The sequence below is a fragment of the Triticum urartu genome, chromosome 4A, assembly GCF_056163025.1.
Source record: "Triticum urartu cultivar PI428250 chromosome 4A, HENAU_Tu73, whole genome shotgun sequence".
Lineage (NCBI taxonomy): Eukaryota > Viridiplantae > Streptophyta > Magnoliopsida > Poales > Poaceae > Triticum > Triticum urartu.
The window spans coordinates 400,655,093-400,675,176 of NC_141876.1; positions in this window are offsets into that span (position 1 = coordinate 400,655,093).

Below are 20,084 nucleotides of genomic sequence, written 5' to 3' on the forward strand. Positions count from 1 at the left end.
TTGTGGGTTTATGATCAAGTTTATCTATGAACAATATTTGAATCTTCTCTGAATTCTTTTATGTATGATTGGTTATCTTTTCAAGTCTCTTTGAATTATCAGTTTGGTTTGGCCTACTAGATTGATCTTTCTTGCAATGGGAGAAGTGCTTAGCTTTGGGTTCAATCTTGCGTGTCCTTTCCCAGTGACCGTAGGGGCAGCAAGGCACGTATTGCATTGTTGCCATCGAGGATAACCAGATGGGGTTTTCATCATATTGCATGAGTTTATCCCTCTACATCATGTTATCTTGCTTAAGGCGTTACTCTGTTCTTATGAACTTAATACTCTAGATGCATGCTGGATAGCGGTCGATGTGTGGAGTAATAGTAGTAGATGCAGGCAGGAGTCGGTCTACTTGTCTCGGACGTGATGCCTATATACATGATCATACCTAGATATTCTCATAACTATGCTCAATTCTGCCAATTTCTCAACAGTAATTTGTTCACCCACCGTAAAAAACTTATGCTCTTGAGAGAAGCCACTAGTGAAACCTATGGCCCCCGGGTCTATCTTCCATCATATTAATCTTCCAACACTTAGTTATTTTCATTGCCTTTTATTTTACTTTGCATCTTTATCATAAAATACCAAAAATATTATCTTATCATATCTATCAGATCTCACTCTCGTAAGTGACCGTGTAGGGATTGACAACCCCTTATCGCGTTGGTTGCGAGGATTTATTTGTTTTGTGTAGGTGCGAGGGACTGGCGTGTAGCCTCCTACTGAATTGATACCTTGGTTCTCAAAAACTGAGGGAAATACTTACGCTACTTTGCTGCATCACCCTTTCCTCTTCAAGGGAAAACCTACACAGTGCTCAAGAGGTAGCAGCGTACTTGTCTGCTATGACCAGCAATTCGTCGAGTGTAGCAGGCTCATCGCAGAGGAGTTGGTGCTTGAGCAAGATGCCCTCTCGGCACCTGGTAGTGAAGTACTCGATCGCCTGGACCTCGCGCACCCTTTCACAGGAGTTGCGCAGTTTAGCCCAACGCGTCAGGTAGTCACAAGTGGACTCATCCGGGCCTTGAACGCACAACAAGAGGTGGCGGGGCTTGGGCGACCGTTTGTAGGTGCTGGTGAAGTTGCGGATGAACACTTCGATGAAATCCACCCAGCTATTGACGCTATAGGGCTTGAGGCTGTTAAGCCACGTCCGGGCTGTGCCCTGGAGCATGAGCGTAACATATTTCACGACGACGCGCTTGTTTTCGTTTACTATGCTGATGGCTGTGGAGTAGTCCACCAGCCAATCCTCTGGCTTCACGGAGCCGTTGTACTTGGGCGTGTCTCTCGGGAGCGAGAACCCCTTGGGGAAGCTCTCGTCGCGAATGCGTGGGCTGAAACAAGGCAGGCCCATCACGTCTTCTTCTTCTAGCGTCAGGGATCATGCTAGGCGGTCAATCAGGTGGTGGGCGTCGTTCTCTCCGACTCCTTCTCGGCGTCCTAGCCGGTCACTGAGTGTCGGGTGGTCAACAGGCGGCGGGGAAGCGCGCCTCTCCCTTCGTGGAGGCGGAGGAGGCGGGTATTCGTCCCATTGTTCCACTGCTCGCGGGCGGCCATCTTGGTCATGCTCGATGGTGATGCGTGTCCAGCTGCGATTGGCAGCCGGCTCCTTGTCTCGTCTATTGTGGATGCCACCTATCGGCGTTTGGGAAGTCGTGCCATGCTCTTGGCAAAGGGGCGGGTTCTCCACCCGTTGGCCGGGCTCTTCTGCTCGGCAGCCGGCTTCTTGCAGGGTAGCCGCCGTGTCGATAAGCTGTTGAACACGCTCCGTCATGTAGAGACGCTCATCGCCCTCCAGGCGGTCCAGCTCATCTGCTGCCGCCTGGGCAGCGCGTATGTTCTCCATGGGCGTGGCGTAGACATGGCGGTCTACTCCAAACATGCTGGCGATGGCACCGCCTCGCTGTCAGACCGTGCCCACACGGCTGGGCCCGTCAGCAGCCGGCGTGCCGCCAACAGCGCGGTCGACCTCATGCTAGAAGGGCTCGGAGAGGTGTCTCATGATAGACATCTTCTTGGCATTTTCAATGAGTGAGACGCGGCAGGCCTCCAGCGTCTCGGTGTTGGCGTCTGCCGCAATGGGCGTGGACAGGTCCCACATTGCCGCCTGCAATGGGTCCTGGCCGGCTCCTCCGGAGGCCCCATCATGGCAGATGACAACCACTTCCGTGATTGTGCTGCCACCGCTCTCCGCATGAGGGAGCGGATCATCGATGACCACCACGTTGGCGGGGAAGGAGTCGAAGGAAGCCGTGTCCATGTCGACAATCATCGGGTCGGTGGAGCCAATGGACTCCAGGTCAGTGGCGGGCTCGTTGGCGATGTGGAGCTGGTCAAGGAGGTCGACGAAGCAGCTCTCGGAGCTAAGTGCTCCCGCACCGGGCGCGGGCTCGTCGGAGAGGCGGATCTCGCCAACAAGATCGGCGAGGCTTGCCGCTGCGCAGGCGACTTCCGTGCCATGCGGCGCGTCGACGCAAACGCCGTCAGACATGCCGGGCTGGCTGCGCTCGCTAGGGAGGAACAAGGTTCCCGTCCAGAACAGATCTCCAGACGACGGAGCACCATGCCCCATGGTGGGCGCCAAATGTCGGGGGTGTCGTGCGACATATGCCAAAGGATGGCTTATCATGGTGGGGGACAGTAAGACGTCGCCGGTGCCAGGAAATGGGATGAGGCGTAGACACGTACGCCGGTGAACTTTACCCAGGTTCGAGGCTCTCCTAGGGGATAACACCCCTAGTCCTGCTCTGCGGGGTCTCCGCATGATCACTCAAGCAACAATGGTGGCTACAAGCTTGCTCCTTGAGCTGTTTCTCTATAGGGGGAAGAAGAACAAGGCTAGCCCTAGCTTCCTCTCTCTGTGGGTGTGTGTGGACTAAAATCTGAACCCCTTGCATGGGTGCCCTGGGGGGTTTATATAGGCCTACCCCCAAGGGGTACAACGGTAATCTGGCCGGGTGTAGGACCTGGCTATCAGTGTCTATGGTCGCCGGCTTCTCCGCCGGCCGCTGGGGCCCGTCGCCTGGTGGGTCCGCTGACTGTCTTGTACTTCGCCGACAGGCCACGCCCGCCACTTGTGGGTCCTGCCGGCAGCTTAACACTATGGCGATGCCACTGATGATGTGTGCTTTGTCGGGGAAGGCGTGGCTATAGTGCCGCCGTCTGGTGGGCGTTCATTGTAGCCATTACCCATCTCTTCTGGTTAATGATGCACAGACTCTGACGGAGGGGGAGGGCCGCCTGCTGGGAGTCAGCCTCCCCTTGCACCGGCTCATCGAAGCTTGCCGCCTTCTGACTTCTCGCAGACAGGTAGGGCCCGCTGCCTGTAGGCCATGCCGACAACCCGTAGAGGGGGCATGACTTTCTCTGCCGTGAGTGATGTCATGGGCCGCGTGGCAACTGTGCCGCGCCGGACGGGGGATGCTCGTCCGATACGATGAACTGTGGCCACGCTCCGCCCTGGGTTTGGGGGTGGCAGACGGTATTGTAGCCACACCCGTCTCGTCGCCTTAATGTGGTGCAAACTTTGAGGGCATGAGGGGCCGCCTGCCAGGAGTCGGCCCATCTCATGGCTTTCTTCTGAAGAGCACTACCCTCTGGCAGCCGGCCACCTGGACAAGCCGGCCCCGAAAAGGCGGCACTTCGCCCTTTGGGGCTTGAGGGGCGCAGCCGGCCCCGATGTCTTGAATCGCCATGGGGAGGAGATGAGGCTACCCGTGGTCGTTTACTTCGACAACTAGATGCATATGATAAATTTTTTGATCGAAATCCAATTTCAATCGATTCCAATTCCAGGATCCAACATCATCGCATAGCCTATACCATGCCAATGCTTTTCCCTTCAAAGATAAAGGGAAAACCTTCTTCATAACTTCATCTCCGGGCAAACCTGCAAGCTTGAACAATCCACAAATTTGTTCTACATATATCAAGTGCATATCAGGATGTTCGGTTTCGTCTCCTGCATAAGGATTAGCTAGTAGTTGTTCCATCATACCCAAAGGAATTTCATATTCAATATTTTCAGTAGGTGCAGTAGGTTGAGGGGTAGCTAATTGTGGTTCCGGTCGAGGTGAATATACCCCGAACAAACCCCTCAAAGGATTGTTTTGCATAGTAGCAAGTGATAGTAAATTTCAACACACTATATAAATGTTTCCTTACCAAATTCCACTTACCAAAGGTGCTTCACTCCCCGGCAACGGCACCAGAAAATAGCCTTGATGACCCAGAAGTATAGGGGATAAATTGTAGCTCTTTTCGATAAGAAAGATTGTCGAACCCAACGAGGAGCAGAAGGAAATGACAAGTGCTTTTTAGTAAGGTAATGTCTGCAAGTGCTGAAATTGTAAGTAGCAGAGTAGTTGGATAGAAAGATAATTTGTAACGAGCAAGTAATGATAGTAGTAAAAAAAGTGCAGCAAGGTAGCCCAATCCCTTTGAGGCAAAGGACATGCCAAAACGGTCTCTTATGATAAGCAAAGTGTTCTTGAGGGTACACAGGGATTTCATCTAGTCACTTTCACCATGTTGGTTCGATTTGTGTTCGCTACTTTGATAATTTGATATGTGGGTGGACTGGTTCTTAGGTGCTGTTCTTACTTGAACAAACCTCCTACTTATGATTAACCCTCCCGCAAGCATCTGCAACTACGAGAAAAGTATAAAGAATAAATTCTAACCATAGCATTAGACTTTTGGATCCAATCGGTCCCTTACAGAATAGCGCATAAACTGGGGTTTAAGCTTCTGTCAATCTCGCAACCCATCATCTAATTGCTACTCCACAATGCATTCCGTTAGGCCCAACTATGGTGAAGTGTCATGTAGTCGACGTTCACATGACACCACTAAGGGAATCACAACTTACATACTATCAAAATATTGAACACATATCAATTTCACATAATTACTTGCAACATGATTTCTCCCGTGACCTCAAGAACAAAAGTAACTACTCACAAATGATAAACATACTCATGATCAGAGGGGTATTAAATAGCATAATGGATCTGAACATATAATCTTCCACCAAATAAACCATATACTAATCAACTACAAGATGTAATCAACACTACTAGTCACCCACAAGCACCAATCTTTAGTTCCGGTAACAAGATTGAACACAAGAGATGAACTAGGGTTTGAGATGAGAAGATGCTTTTGAAAGGATCGAGAAGAGGTTTCTAGAGGGGGGTGAATAGACTCTTAGCAAGAAAAGTTGCAGTTTTTTAAATTCTTTAAGTTGAAGTGCAGTTTTAGCACAAGTTCAAACATTCACAATACATATCAAGAAAGCATGATAAGAGTATATGAAGAGCGGAAAGTAGATCATGCAAGTTGCAAGAATGTAAAGGGATGGGATTGGAATGTGCAAACGCAATTGGAGACACAAAGATTTTTGGCGTGGTTCCGATAGGTGGTGCTATCGTACATCCACGTTGATGGAGACTTCAACCCACGAAGGGTAACGGTTGAGCGAGTCCATGGAGGGCTCCACCCACGAAGGGTCCATGAAGAAGCAACCTTGTCTATCCCACCATGCCCATCACTCACGAAGGACTTGCCTCACTAGGGTAGATCTTCACGAAGTAGGCGATCTCCTTGCCCGTACAAACTCCTTGGTTCAACTCCACAATCTTGACGGAGGCTCCAAAGTGACACCTAACCAATCTAGGAGACACCACTCTCCAAAAGGTAATAGATGGTGTGTTGATGATGAACTCCTTGCTCTTGTGCTTCAAATGATAGTATCCCCAACACTCAACTCTCTCTCATAGGATTGGATTTGGTAGAAGATGATTTGAGTGGAAAGCAACATGGGGAAGGCTAGAGATCAAGATTTATGTGGTTGGAATGGAATATCTTGACCTCAACACAAGTGTAGGTGGTTCTCTGTCCGAAAATGTGTGTTGGAAGTGTAGGCATGTTCTGATGGCTCTCTCAACGAATGAAGAGTGGGTGGAGGGGTATATATAGCCTCCACACAAAATCTAATCGTTACACACAAATAACCAAACTCAGTGGGACCGAATTATAAAACTCGGTCGGACCGATTTGGTTCATAATGTGACCGTTAGGCATTTCGGTGGGACCGACATGATCAACTCGGTGGGACCGATGTGCTAGGGTTAGGGTAAAGCCTTATCTCGGTTGGACAGATTACACAAACTCAGTGGGACCGATTTTGGTAATAAGCTAAACAGAGAGTTGGCCAAGCAAACTCGGTAGGAACGATTTCATATTTTGGTGAGACCGAAATTAATGCAATAGGCAACAGAGAGTTTGCAAGTCCATCTCGATGAGACCGAGATTCCATCGGTGAGACCGAATTGATTAGGGTTTCTGGCAGTGGCTATGTTAAGAGAACTCGGTGGCGCTGGATAGAAATTTTCGGTGGGGCCGAGTTTGACTTTTTGTTTGGGACAAATGTAGATGTGAGAAAGTGGTTGAGGGCTTTGGAGCATATCACTAAGCACTTAGAGCAAGCAAGCCATTAAGCAACACCTCATCCCCTATTAATAGTATTGGCTTTCCTATGGACTCAATGTGATCTTGGATCACTGAAATAAAAATGTAGTCCTGAGCTTTGAGCTTGAGCCAATCCTTTCTCCTTATCATCTCGAAGGGGTTCCACATCCTCTACTCCATGCCACTCCATTGTTGAACTTATCTGAAGCATACTAGATGAAAGCATTAGTCCAACAAGAGATATGTTGACATTAATTACCAAAATCATCTAGGGAGCACTTGTGCTTTCAATCTCCCCCTTTCTGGTAATTGATGACAACATACATCAAAGCTTTAGATAAAGATATAGAGAATAACAAGTAAAGCTTTGGAAAGACATGTAACATGCATAGGCTCCCCCTATATGTATGCAATCATGTAAATATGGAATATAAAAGCATGTGAATGCATAGGCATGACAGAGTAAGCAATGTGTTACATGTATCTTAGCTATATGCATCAGAGCAAATGATGTAAGTATAGGAAATGTACCTTCATGCTCATGGGTCCTTCTTGCAAACATTATGTACATCAGCAAGAAATCCTCATGCACATGAGTGTGATGCATATACTTACCTTGTGGTCTTGAGTTGGCTTAGAAAGGGATGAACCTGAGTAAACAAGGTTAGATAACACAGATACATCTACTAGCCAGAGAAAACAAAAGGAACCACAAGAGTACTAAGATTGGGATGACATGTAGAGTGTGAGCACTGGATACTCTATTAGATATAGACATATCCCCAAAAGGTAAAGATATGCAATGAATTCGATTTTCTTCCCTTAGATGTCTTGCTCCCCCTGAATATTGTATGGGATACTGGGAGAAGATAGGGAACAGAAAATCAGAGCAAAGAAACTCAGAGCAAACCAAATAAGCAAACATGAACATGTCTTTTCCCCTCTAAAGACATGTGACTTCTCTCCTCTTGAACACCAAGCATCTGGGGCCTCAGATGTGATTTCTCTCTCCCCCCTTTTATTCTTTCTCTCCCCTTTTATTCTCTCTCCCCCTATGAAGGGGAATAAGCTTTGATGTGATCTCTCTCCCCCTTTGACATCAATTTCCAAGAGGGGATCTTCTGGAGTGTGTGTCAAAAGGTTTGGTCCTTGAGTCAAAGAGCAAAGCAGCATATAGATTGTGATGCTGGTAGAGGACATGGATCATCGAGTGGAGCTGGAAAAAAGTGCAGGAACAAGTGGCAAATGATCTTTACTGCGTAGAAATCGGTGACACCGAGTTGTTTACTTCGGTAGCACCGAAAGGTGTCGGTTTGACTGAAAATGCCAGACCGGTGTGACCGAGTTCAACACAGAGAGAAAACTTGTCACCTCAGCTCACTAGGCAAATAAGATCTCACAAAGATTTGCAAGGAATTAACGGAAGGATTTGCAATGAATTGGATGCAGGGAATGCAGAACAAAACAGAGAAAAGAAAATCTAGATGAAGTTTTGTTTTGAAAAAGGAAAGGGGAATAAATATGCAAAGGGTAATATGCAAAAACTCAAAGAAACACTAGAGAACTTCATCTAGAATTGGGCGGTGACAAAGTCACCAATGTTAGAGTATATTGACTAAGGAGCCAAGTGAGAACACTTGATCATAAGTCATACTCATCATTTCAGCTCAAATGGGGTTACCATTTTTCGTTTAAGAATTTGATGTATTCTCATCTTATTGAGTTTCTTTGACCTATCACTTGAGGTTAAGCTTCTCTAAGATGGAATGACATACCTTGGGTGGTGGTGTTGATCCTAGTCATGTAGTTGAAATTGTGTGAGTTGCTCGAGGTTGATGTAGCTCATCAAGAGTCGGGATCACCACTTTGGAAGTGAGCTCACCTACCTACATGGGTTAGTTTTTGCAAGGAAGAGCACTTGTGTATCCAAAATGACAATCATGAAACTTGATACCAAATGAAATTTGATATATATAATTTTTCAAAGGATATGTTGAAGGATTTCATGATTCCTCGTCATCAACCACCATTGTGTAGAGACTTGGTGATGTAGAGATTGCTCAAGATGTGAGTGAGTTGCAATCTCATAGATTTAGATTCATCAAAGTACCTACAAGGTTAGATAACATGCAAGGGTGCAAATATATCCAAGACATGTAAATATCATCATAAGTGAAATATCAAGGATTAGTCATAGATTCATGCCTTGCATGTATCCAAATGGAGTTCCTACTCCAAGTTTGAAGCATTAATGATGTTCAATTCACCTCTCAAACGGCAAAAAACTTTCTCATCAAGCGGTTTGGTGAATATATCCACCGATTGCTTATCAGTACAAACATGCTTAAGATCAATGTCCCCTTTAGCAACATGGTCTCGAATGAAATGATGACGAACTTCAATATGCTTAGTTTGAGAATGCTGCACGGGGTTGTGAGCAATATTAATAGCAATTTCATTGTAACAAAGCAATGGAACATGTTTCACATTGATCCCATAATCTTTAAGAATTTGGGTCATCCAAAGTAATTGAGCACAAGATGAACCGGCGGCAATGTATTCTGCTTCGGCGGTGGATAGGGATACTGAGTTTTGTTTCTTGGAAGACCCAGACACAAGAGATCTACCAAGAAATTGACAAGTACCCAAAGTGGACTTTCTATCAACCTTGTCTCCGGCATAGTCCGAGTCGGATAGCCAACAAGATCAAAAGAGGACCTCTTAGGATACCAAATGCCAAAATTTGGTGTATGTATTAAGTATCTTACTATCCTTTTCACAGCCTTAAGATGACATTCTTTGGGGGGCGCTTGATATCATGCACACATGCACACACTTAGCATAATATTGGGACGGGAGGCACATAGATATAACAATGATCCAATTATAGAGCGGTAAACCTTTTGGTCAACCGATTTGCCATCCTTGGTCAAATCAAGATGTCCAGTAGTTGTCATGGGAGTTTTCATACCTTTGCTTTATTGCATGTTGAACTTCTTGAATAAGTCCTTGATGTACTTTGTTTGAGAAACAAAGGTGCCTTCCTTAGTTTGCTTGATTTGCAACCCAAGAAAGAACTTGAGTTCACTCATCATAGACATCTCAAACTTCTCCGACATTAGCTTTCCAAACTTCTCACTAAAATGAGGGTTAGTTGAGCCAAATATGATATCATCAACATAAATTTGGCATACAAATAATTCACCATTAACCCTTTTAGTAAAAAGAGTAGAATCTATTTTTCTAATCTCAAAGCCTTTCTCAATAAGGAACTTGGTCAAGCATTTATACCACGCTCTAGGAGCTTGTTTAAGACCATAAAGAGCTTTGTGAAGTTTGTAAACGTGATCGGGTTTCTTAGGATTGACAAAGCCAGGAGGTTGTTTAACATAAACTTCCTCTTCAATTTCACCATTTAGAAAATCACTTTTAATGTCCATTTGGTATAAAGTGATATCATGGTGATTAGCATAGGCAAGTAAGATGCAGATGGACTCAAGTCTAGCAACGGGGGCATATGTCTCACCGTAGTCCATACCTTCGACTTGAGTGTAGCCTTGGGCGACTAGACGAGCTTTGTTACGGACGATTTGACCATCTTCGTCTTGCTTGTTGTGAAACACCCATTTGGTACCAATGATATTGTGGTTGTTGTCGGGCTTCTCGACCAATGCCCATACTCGATTTCTCTCAAAGTTGTGTAGCTCTTCATGCATGGCGTTTATCCAATCCGGATCTTCCAATGCTTCTTCAACCTTCATAGGTTCAATACTAGAGATGAATGAATAATGTTCACAAAAATTAGCCAAACGAGTTTTAGAGCGAGTGATTCTCCCGGTTTGAATATCATTGAAGATTTTTTCGACGGGGTGATCTCTTGAGACTCTTGCTCGAACTCATGGGAGCTTTTGCTTGGGTCGGGGTGGAACATCTTCTTCATCTTGTCCTTCTTCTTGGTCTTCTTCATTGTCGACGTTGTCGTTCTCTTGTCTTGGTGGAGAAGGAGGTTGATGAGGTTCATCTTGGTGTACTTCCTCGTTTTCTTCATCTTGATGTGTCCCACTCGTGGATGCTTCCATGTCGACTCTTGGTTCACCTTGTCGTGAGGTGGAAGCCTCCACTTGGATGGACGAGGTACTCTCCTTCACCTCCTTTGGTCGAATCTTTCCAATAGACAAGTCTTGGATTGCTTCCGAAGGGTATTTATCCCCTACATCAATTGGCAATTGCTCTACTTGCGAGCCATTAGATTCATCAAACTTCACATCCACTGTCTCTTCAACCTTTCAGGTGAAACTGTTGTAGACACGGTAAGTGTGAGAGTTTGAGCCATAACCAAGTAGGAAACCTTCATGAGATTTAGGAGCAAATTTAGAATGATGATGCTTATCAAGAATGTAGCACTTTGAGCCGAATACTCGAAAGTATCCAACTTGGGGTTTGTTACCGGTGAGAAGCTCGTATGTCGTCTTGTCGAGTAGCTTGTGAAGATACAAGCGATTTGTTGCATGACAAGCTGTCTAAACCGCTTCCGCCCAAAAGAGTTTTGGAGTCTTGTACTCATCAAGCATCGTCCTTGCCATCTCAATAAGAGTTCGGTTCTTCCTCTCAACAACTCCATTTTGTTGAGGCGTGTACGTAGTCGAGAACTCATGTGAAATCCCTTCTTCATCAAGAAAGGTATCCACATTTGCATTCTTGAACTCCGTTCCGTTGTCGCTGCGAACCTTCTTGATCTTCACTTCAAATTGATTTTGGGCCTTCCTAGCGAAGTTCTTGAAGATCTTTTGGACCTGTGATTTATCATCAAGAAAGAACACCCACATAAATCTTGAAAAATCATCAACTATAACTAGGCCAAATGAGTTACCACCAAGACTCTTATATGCATTGGGACCAAAGAGATCCATATGAAGTAGCTCGAGCGGTCTTCTCGTGGTCATAATGTTCTTCACGGGGTGACTTCCTCCAACTTGTTTTCCTGCTTGACAAGCACTACGAAGTCTATCCTTGTCAAATATAACATCTTTTACTCCAAGGATATGATCACCTTTAATAAGCTTATCAAGATTTCACAGGCCCACATGACCTAACCTTCTATGCCACAACCAACCTTTCAAGGATTTAGCAATTAGGCAAGTTCTAGGTTGAGCCTTTCTAGTGAAATCAACAATATATAGATCACCTCTACGTGTACCGATAAAGACCATTTTATGATTATCTCTACGAAACACTTAGCAATCTACTTCAGTAAATAGGACATTAAAACCAAAGTCAGCAAGTCTAGATACGGAAAATAAATTGTAGCCAAGAGATTCAACGAGCATAACATTTTGTATGGAGCTATCATGTGAGATGGCCACCTTACCAAGGCCAACCACCTTACCCTTTGAGTTATCACCAAAAGTGACATACTTTCGAGGGCCATCATTTTCAGCAAGCTCACGAAACATATCTTTGTCTCTGTTCATATGATCGGTACACCCACTATCAAGAACCTATTCCTTTCCTCCAGCCATGTAGCCGCGAAGATTAGCCATAAGACCAAAGTGTCTCATTGCATCATCAAGATCATAGTCACTATCATCATCCTCATCATAGTATCCATGTTCAACATTGTCATGTGGTGGATCAATTCCTAGAGAGAGTGATTCATTAGAAGTATGACCGTAACAATGTTCATCTCTATGAATTCTACTGACTTCAGAAATGATATTGCTAATGATTCCAACATCTCCTTTGGCACTCGTAAGATTAGTAAGATCAAATAAACAATCACCAAATTTGGGATCATTGGAACTCATCTTACTCAAGGCAATAGACTTATGAAGAATCTCATCTAAGTTTTTCAAGGAATAGTTTGGAAAACGTTCCTCAAGGAATCTCCATATGGTGTAGGCACACTCAAGAGCAGGCAAGCTAGCAAGCAAGTTTCTAGGCAAACCTCTAGTGATTAAATTGACAGTTCTAAGATTACAGATCATGTCAATAGACTCATCAAGGGTAGGATGCAAAGGATCAGCATGAGGTGCACAAGGGCTAGTAATGTATTTGTTCAAATGATATTCATTGAAAATCTCAAGCATCTCATTTTTTCACTCATGAAAGTACTCTCCATCAAGAATAGGCACACTACGTCTAAGACTCCCAACATAGACTCATCCATCTTCCTCCAAAGGTGTTTAAACCAAAGCAATGGAGACCAATGCTCTGATACCAATTGAAAGGATCGAGAAGAGGTGTCTAGAGGGGGGTGAATAGACTCTTAGCAAGAAGAGTTGCAGTTTTATAAATTCTTTAAGTTGAAGTGCAGTTTTAGCACAAGTTCAAACATTCACAATACATATCAAGCAAGCATGATAAGAGTATATGAGCATCGGAAAGTAAATCATGCAAGTTGCAAGAATGTAAAGGGATGGGATTGGAGTCTGCAAACGCAATTGGATACACGGAGATTTTTGGCATGGTTCCGATAGGTGGTGCTATCGTACATCCACGTTGATGGAGACTTCAACCCACGAAGGGTAACGGTTGAGCGAGTCCATGGAGGGCTCCACCCACGAAGGGTCCATGAAGAAGCAACCTTGTCTATCCCACCATGCCCATCACTCACGAAGGACTTGCCTCACTAGGGTAGATCTTCACGAAGTAGGCGATCTCCTTGCCCGTACAAACTCCTTGGTTCAACTCCACAATCTTGACGGAGGCTCCAAAGTGACACCTAACCAATCTAGGAGACACCACTCTCCAAAAGGTAATAGATGGTGTGTTGATGATGAACTCCTTGCTCTTGTGCTTCAAATGATAGTATCCCCAACACTCAACTCTCTCTCATAGGATTGGATTTGGTAGAAGATGATTTGAGTGGAAAGCAACTTGGGGAAGCCTAGAGATCAAGATTTATGTGGTTGGAATGGAATATCTTGACCTCAACACAAGTGTAGGTGGTTCTCTCTCAGAAAATGTGTGTTGGAAGTGTAGGCATGTTCTGATGGCTCTCTCAACGAATGAAGAGTGTGTGGAGGGGTATATATAGTCTCCACACCAAATCTAACCGTTACACACAAATAACCAAACTTGGCGGAACCGAATTATAAAACTCGGTCGGACCGATTTGGTTCATAATGTGACCGTTAGGCATTTCGGTGGGACCGACATGGTCAACTCGGTGGGACCGATGTGCTAGGGTTAGGGTAAAGCCTTATCTCAGTTGGACCGATTACACAAACTCGGTGGGGCCAATTTTGGTAATAAGCTAAACAGAGAGTTGGCCAAGCAAAATCGGTGGGACTGATTTCATATTTTGGTGAGATCGAAATTAATTCAATATGCAACAGAGAGTTTGCAAGCCCATCTCGGTGAGACCGAATTGATTAGGGTTTCTGGCAGTGGTATGTCAAGAGAACTCGGTGGCGCCAGATTGAAATTTTTGGTGGGGCCAAGTTTGACTTTTGGTTTGGGACAAATGTGGATGTGAGAAAGTGCCTGAGGGCTTTGGAGCATATCACTAAGAACTTTGAGCAAGCAAGCCATTAAGCAACACCTCATCCCCTCTTAATAGTATTGGCTTTCCTATGGACTCAATGTGATCTTGGATCACTAAAATGAAAAATGTAGAGTCCTGAGCTTTGAGCTTAAGCCAATCCTTTGTCCTTATTATCTCGAAGGGGTTCCACATCCTCTAGTCCATGCCACTCCATTGTTGAACTTATCCGAAGCATACTAGATGAAAGCATTAGTTCAACAAGAGATATGTTGACATTAATCACCAAAATCACCTAGGGAGCACTTGTGCTTTCAGCTGTTGAAGATGTTAATGAAGATTGCCCTCCCCAAGATGGGGGAGTTGTTTGTGATGTTGAGGACGATGATTTCCCCCTTCGGGAGGGAAGTTCACCCAGCGGAATCGCTCCGCCGGAGGGCAAAAGTGCTCTTGCCCAAGTTCCGCCTCGAGACGACGGTGCTCCGTCTTGAAAGTCCTCTCCTTATTTTTTTTCTAGGTCAAAATGACTTATATACTAGAAGATGGGTCAGCTTGGGTGAGCACAACCCACCAGGGCGCGCCTGGTCTTCCTGGCACCCCCAGGTGGGTTGTGCCCACCTGGTAGGCCCCCTCTGGTAGTTATTTGCTCCAATATTCCTCATATATTTGATAAAAAATCTCCGTGAAGTTTCATCTTGTTTGGAGTTGTGCAGAATAGGTGGCCAGACGTAGCTTTTGTAGGTCCAGATTTCCAACTGCCGGAATTCTCCCTCTTTGTGTATACCTTGCATATTATAAGAGAAAAGACATTATAATTACTCCAAAAGGCATTATTATGGATAAAAACATGATAAATAATAGTAAGAAAAAATGATGCAAAATGGACGTATCATGGCCGGCCCAGCCCCGTTGGATTCTACGCAGGGCGGTGCAGTCATAGCCACTGGGCAGGGGGAGAGGGAAGAAAGGTCAAGCCCCACTGCTACCCATCGTCAGGGCTTTGCACTATAGTGTTACTGACGGCGGCAAGGGATTGGAAGGGGGCGTAATGGGGAGGCAAGTGTCGGCGGCCACGGGAAGCCTCCCGAGCCACCCAGAAAGACGACTCGAAAGGAGATGTGGGAGGGGGTATAGCGACGGGTTTTTTTTTGAACATCCTTTTTTTAACTGTGGAGTTAAGAAGTTTTCTTATTTGACAGTGTGTAGACTTGAGAAGTTGATATGCAGTAGCTGTAGAGTGCATTGTTGGTAACTAAGTGTTGGGGAACATAGCATGCCATTTCAAAAAAAATTCCTATGATCACGCAAGATCTATCTACGGGATGCATAGCAACGAGAGGGGGAGAGTGTGTCCACATACCCTCGTAGACCGACAGCGGAAGTGTTAGCTTAACGCCGTTGATGTAGTCGAAAGTCTTCTCGATCCAACCGATCAAGCACCGAACATACGACACCTCTGAGTTCTGCACACGTTCAGCTTGATGACGTCCATCGAACTCTTGATCTAGCAATGTGTCGAGGGAGAGTTTTGTCAGCACGACGGCGTGGTGACGGTGATGGTGATGTGATCCACGCAGGGCTTCGCCTAAGCACTACGACAATATGACCGGAGGAGTAAACGGTGGAGGGGGGCACCGCACATGGCTAAGAAAACAATTGATGATCTTAGAGGTGCCCCCCGCCCCCGTATATAAAGGAGGGAGAGGGGAGGAGGCCGACCTTGGGCACGCCAAGTGGGGAGGAATCGCACTTGGACTCCTAGTCCTATCCGCCCCCCTTCTTTCTATCGGAGGGGGAAAGGGGGAAGGAGAGGGAGAGGGAGAAGGAAAGGGGGGCCGTGCCCCCTCCCCTTGTCCAATTCGGACTCCCCGTGGGGGGCCACCTCCTTGTGGGATGCCCTGCCTCTCCCTTATGGCCCATATGGCCCATTACTTCGCCCGGGGGGGGGGGGGGGGGTCCGGTAACCCCCCGGTACTTCGATAAATTCCCGAAACGCTCTGGAACCATTCCGGTGTCCGAATACTATCATCCAATATATCAATATTTACCTCTCGACCATTTTGAGACTCCTCATCATGTCCTTGATCTCATCCGGGACTCTGAACAATCTTCGATCGCCAAAACACATATAACTCATAATACAAATCGTCATCGAACGTTAAGTGTGCGGACCCTATGGGTTCGAGAACTATGTAGACATGACCGAGACACCTCTCCGGTCAATAACCAATAGCGGAACCTGGATGCTCATATTGGTTGCCACATATTCTATGAAGATCTTTATCGGTCGTACCGTAATGACAACATACGTTATTCCCTTTGTCATCGGTATGTTACTTGCCCGAGGTTCGATCGTCGGTATCTTCATACCTAGTTCAATCTCGTTACTGGCAAGTCTCTTTACTCGTTCCGTAATGCATCATCCCACAACTAACTCATTAGTCACATTGCTTGCAAGGCATATTATGATGTGCATTACCGATAGGGCCCAGAGATACCTCTCCGATACTCAGAGTGAAAAATCCTAATCTCGATCAATGCCAGCCCAACAAACACCTTTGGAGATCCCTATAGAGCATCTTTATAATCACCCAGTTATGTTTTGACGTTTGATAGCACACAAGGTACTCCTCCGGTATCCGGGAGTTGCATAATCTCATAGTCAAAGGAATATGTATATGACATGAAGAAAGCAATAGCAATGAAACTTAACGATCATTATGCTAAGCTAACGGATGGGTCTTGTCCATCACATCATTCTCCTAATGATGTGATCCCATTCATTAAATTACAACACATGTCTACGGTTAGGAAACTTAACCATCTTTGATTAACAAGCTAGTCTAGTAGAGGCTTAGTTGGGACACAGTGTTTTGTCTATGTATCCACACATGTATCAAGTTTCCGGTTAATACAATTCTAGCATGAATAATAAACATTTATCATGATATAAGGAAATATAAATAACAACTTTATTATTGCCTCTAGGGCATATTTCCTTCAGATCCGGTTAGCCATAGAATGTGAAAGTATGGTGGAAAAAGGAATAAACTTTATTTTATGTTTGGGAACCGCCTATGATATATTTAGCATGGAAAGTATTGGGAACTACTCGATCGTTTTCGTTGACAGGAAAGGCATGCCACCCAAAATGTTTTATCTCTATCTTTTTTCACTTTGAGCTCTGGCACCTCTACAAATCCCTACTTCTCTCTGTGAAGGGCCTTTCTTTTACTTTATGCAATTTTTATTTTTTTATTTCACTCTCCATCTTCTCTTATAAAGCACCAACTAAGGGGCACTATGATCGTACTTGAGCATTGGGTGTAGCTAATATGCGAGTGTGTTTCATGAATGGATCAATGATTGAGCATAATGGGCTAGGGATAACTTGCTTTAGTGTTGTTATTTTGAAAGACATGGTTCCTGCTACCTCTTGAGCATGCGTTGGTTTTCCCTTGAAGAGGAAAGGGAGATGTAGCAAAGTAGTATAAGTATTTCCCTTAGTTTTTGAGAACCAAGGTATCAATCCAGTAGGATACAACACACAAGTCACCTAGTACCTGCACAAACAATCAAGAGCCTTGCAACCAACGCGATAAAGGGGTTGTCAATCCCTTCACGGCCACTCGCAAAAGTGAGATCTGATAGAGATAGTAAAATAAATATTTTTGGTATTTTTGATGTATAGATTGGAAAGTAAAGATTTCAAAATAGTAAACGAGATGTGATGTAAATAAAAGAGATGCAATATAATAAGAAAGAGACTCGGGGGCCACAGGTTTCACTAGTGACTTCTCTCAAGATAGCATGTATTACGGTGGGTGAACAAATTACTGCCGAGCAATTGATAGAAAAGCGCATAGTTATGAGAATATCTAAGGCAATGATCATGAATACAGGCATCACCTCCGTGTCAAGTAGATCGAAACGATTCTGCATCTACTACTATTACTCCACACATCGACCGCTATCGAGCATGCATCTAGAGTATTAAGTTCATAAGAACATAGTAACACTTTAAGCAAGATGACATGATGTAGAGGGATAAACTCAAACAATATGATATAAACCCCATCTTTTTATCCTTGATGGCAACAATAGAATATGTGCCTTTCTACCCCTACTATCACTGGGAAAGTACACCGCAATATTGAACCCAAAGCTAAGCACTTCTCCCATTGCAAGAAAGATCAATCTAGTAGGCCAAACTAAACCGATAATTCGAAGTGACTTGCAAAGACATGAAATCATGCATATAAGAATTCAGAGAAGAACCAAATAATATTCATATATAATCTTGTTCATAAACCCACAATTCATCGGATCTCGGCAAACACACCGCAAAAGAATAATACATCGAATAGATCTCCAAGAACATTGAGGAGAACTTTGTATTGAGAACCAAAGAGAGAGAAGAAGCCATCTAGCTAATAACTATGGACCCGAAGGTCTATGGTAAAGTACTCACGCTTGATCAGAGAGGCTATGGTGTTGATGTAGAAGCCCTCCGTGATTGATTCCCCCTCCGGCAGATCGCTGGAAAAGGCCCCAAGATGGGATCTCACGGGTACAAAAGGTTGCGGCGGTGGAAAAGTGGCTTCGTGGCTCTCTGTGATGTTTCTAGGGTATAAGAGTATATATAGGCGGAAGAACTACATCGGTGGAGCTATGAGGGGCCCACGAGGGTGGGGGGCGCGCCTACCCCCTGGGCACGCCCTCCTGCCTCGTGGCCGCCTCGTGGTGTTCCGTACTTCAACTCCAAGTCTTCCAGTTTGCTTTCGTCCCAAGAAAGATCATCGCGAAGGTTTCATTCTGTTTGGTATTCCTTTTCTGCGAAATTCTAAAATAGGCAAAAAAATTAGAAACTGGCATTGGGCCTCCGGTTAATAGGTTAGTCCCAAAAATAATATAAAAGAGCATATTAAAGCCCATTAAACATCCTGAACAGATAATATAATAGCATGGAACAATCAAAAACTATAGATACGTTGGAGACGTATCAAGCATCCCCAAGCTTAATTCCTGCTCGTCCTCGAGTAGGTAAATGATAAAAACATAATTTTTGATGTGGAATGCTACCTAACATAATTATCAATGTAATTTTCTCTATTGTGGCTTGAATGTTCAGATCCAAAAGATTCAAAACAAAAGTTTAATATTGACATAAAAATTATAATACTTCAAGCATACTAATAAAGCAATCATTTCTTATCAAAATAACATGGCCAAAGAAATCTATCCCTACAAGATCATGGTCTGCCTATGCTCTATCTTCATCACACCAAATATTTAAATCATGCACAACCCCGATGACAAGCCAAGCAATTTTTTCATACTTTTGATGTTCTCAAACTTTTTCAATCTTCACGCAATACATGAGCGTGAGCCATGGACATAGCACTATAGGTGGAATAGAATGGTGGTTGTGGAGAAGACAAAAAGGAGAAGATAGTCTCACATCAACTAGGCATATCAATGGGCTATGGAGATGCCCATCAATAGATATCAATGTGAGTGAGTAGGGATTGCCATGCAACGGATGCACTAGAGCTATAAATGTATGAAAGCTCAAAAAGAAACTAAGTGGGTGTGCATCCAACTTGCTTTCTCACGAAGACCTAGGGCATTTTGAGGAAGCCCATCATTGGAATATACAAGCCAAGTTCTATAATGAAAAATTCCCACTAGTATATGAAACTGACAACATAGGAGACTCTCTATCATGAAGATCATGGTGCTACTTTGAAGCACAAGTGTGGAAAAATGACAGTAGTATTTCCCCTTCTCTCTTTTTCTCTCATTTTTTTGTTTGGGCCTTTCTCTATTTTTTATGGCCTCTTTTTTTGTTCGGAGTCTCATCTTGACTTGTGGGGGAATCATAGTCTCCATCATCCTTTCCTCATTGGGACAATGCTCTAATAATGATGATCATCACACTTTTATTTACTTACAACTCAATACTTAGAACAAAAGATGACTATGTGAATGCCTCCGGCGGTGTACCGGGGTGTGTAATGATTCAAGAGTGACATGTATGAAAAATTATGAACGATGGATTTGCCACAAATACTATGTC